The following is a 2,773-nucleotide window of genomic DNA, read 5'->3' as shown; positions in this document are numbered from 1 at the left end:
TCAAAACATCAGACACTAAAAGCCTCATGAAAGTGAGCAACAGATGATAAGCTACTCAGATCAGAAAGTACCCAAAATATGACTGAGGAAGAGTTGCAGTCTCAAACGAAAATCGACCATAGGGACGTGGACGGATTAAAAGTTTGGGACCTTCATTTGCTGATGGGGCATGATACAAAATGAGAGAGAGAGAAAAATAACTGGAACTTGGAATGTACCAAGTATGAATTTAGGAAAATTAGAAGTAGTAAAAAATATCAATGAGACATAAATATTTACATTCTAGGTGTGAGTGTGCTGAAATAGACTGGTATTGGCCATTGGAAATCAGAAAATTACAGTGATACTTCAGTTGTCCAACTTAATTCATTGCAAATCCATGTTCGAACACTTAGAAGTTAAAAAACCGAACATCTTTTGCCAATAAGAAATCATTCAAAACTAACCAATTGAGTTTTAGGCCCAAAATTTACACTTACGAATTCATTTTTTCCAGATTTTAAATCACAACGGGGGCTTTCGGCCTTCACTGTCTTACATAAACTATCTCCATCAAGTTGTTTCTGATTTGTGCAAATTAACAGCAACTTTTCAACCTCTTCTATGGCCTGGGTTCTTTGTTTCATGGTTAACAATTTCATACCTTTAACTACTTTTTCACTCACTCACCCACTCTCTCACCCACTGCTCTCGAGTTAATGGTGACTCAGAGTGGTCCTCTGTGGTAAGCCTTTTAAGCACTTTTTTCCCCAAAATATTGGTAGTGTTGACTTACCCGTTTTATATGCAGCCACTAAATTCAACAAGTGGCGACCTGTTTCAAAGTTTGCAATGATTCCTTTCTTTCACTCGGTTGCAGTTCTCAGAGTTTTCCTCATAGCTTTACTGCTGATATCACTACATTTCTTTAGGGCCACAGTTACAAGATGCAAAAGAAACTGAAAAACTAAAGCAAAACAAAAATCCCCACCAAAACAAACGCTACATGTTGTCTGACCTACAGTGGTGCTTAGACTGCAGAGTCATCACTTTTTGACCTTTTGTCCTTGGTGAAACGCAACACATGATTCACTCTTGTCCCATACAAGTTTTTCTCAAGTCAGATTTTCAGTTCGACTATCCAGTAAAGTCATAAACACCAAGCAGTGTTTTTTTTACTCTAACTTTGTTGTTCAAGGAATGGAACGTTCAAGCTTGAAGCCATTCAACAACCCGATATGGTTTGCTATGCCCCAAATGACAAATCCAAGAGGAATCGTGTTTCATCCACTGTTTCCAAGGACATTTCGAGATCTGTCTTGAGTACAACTCTGTCCGTGATAGAATTATATCTATCTGAATACCAGATTATCCAGTCAATACAATATTCAGATTGATGCACCAATCACTAAAGCTAGTGATACAGAAATTGAAGAATTTTACCAAAGTTGCAGGCTGAAACTGAAGAAACATACAACCAAGATGCATGGATAATCATTAGCTTTGGAAAGAAAAAGGAAAGAAAAGAAGTTGGAAAATATGTCCTCAGTGATAGGAACAAAGCTAAAGATCATGATAGAATTTTGAAAAAACAATAACTTCTTTAGCACAAATACATTTTTCAACATCACAAAAGTACACTGTACAAGTCCATGCAAGCCAAAATACAACCTTGAGTATATCTCACCTGAATTTTAAGAGTATCTTAAGAAGAGATTTGACACATTGAACTCTGGTGACAGAAGACCCCAAAACCTGTTAAATGACATCAAGAACATCATACTTGAAAAAAGCAAAAGGTCATTAAAAAAAGAGGAAAGAAAAAAAGGTCGAGTGGATTTCAGAAGAGATTCTGAAACCTGCTCTTTATTGTAGAGTTGCTAAGGCAAATGGAAAAAATGATGAAAATTATTTCCTTTAAAGGCTGAACAAAAACTTTCCAAGGCAGCTGTAGTGGACAAAGTAAAATATTAAAAGGAAATGTGCAAAGACCTAGACTTAGGAAACCAAAATGGAAGAACACACTAACCATATCTCTTTTTCTTTTTTTTAATATTTTTAAAATCATTTTATTGGGTGCTCATACAACTCTTATCACAATCCATACATACATCCATTATGTTAAGCACATTTGTACATTTGTTGTCTTCATCATTGTCAAAACATTTGCTTTCTACTTGACCCCTTGGTATCAACTCCTCACTTTACCCCTCCCTCACTGCTCCTACTCCCTCATGAACCCTTGATAATTTATAAATTATTATTTTGTCCTATCTTGCACTGTGATGTCTCCCTTCCCCCACTTTTCTGTTGTCCATACCCCAGGAAGGAAGTTATATCTAGATCCTCATAATTGGTTCCCCCTTTCTACTACACCTTCCCTCCACCCTCCCAGTACTGCCATTCTCACCACTGGTCCTGAAGGGATCATCTGTCCTGGATTCCCTGTGTTTCCAGGTACTATTTGTACCAGTGTATATTCTCTGGTCTAGCAGGATCTGTAAGGTAAAATTGGGATGATGATTGTGTGTGTGTGTGTGTGTGTGTGTGTGTGTGTGTGTGTGTGTATGTGTGTCGGGGGTGGGGAGTAAGAAGCATTTAAGAACTAGAGGAAAGTTACATGTTTCATCCTCGCTACACTACACCATGACTGGCTCATCTCCTCCCCATGACCCTTCCATAAGGGATGTCCAGGTTGCCTACAGATGGGCTTTGGGTTTCCACTCTGCACTCCCCCTCCTTCACAATGATATGATTTTTTGTTCTTTGATGCCTGATACCTGATCCCTTTGAC

Source organism: Tenrec ecaudatus, chromosome 5 (genome assembly GCF_050624435.1).
Source record: "Tenrec ecaudatus isolate mTenEca1 chromosome 5, mTenEca1.hap1, whole genome shotgun sequence".
Classification (NCBI taxonomy): domain Eukaryota; kingdom Metazoa; phylum Chordata; class Mammalia; order Afrosoricida; family Tenrecidae; genus Tenrec; species Tenrec ecaudatus.
The sequence above is the reverse complement of the archived record's forward strand: the minus strand, read 5'-3'. Positions refer to the sequence as shown.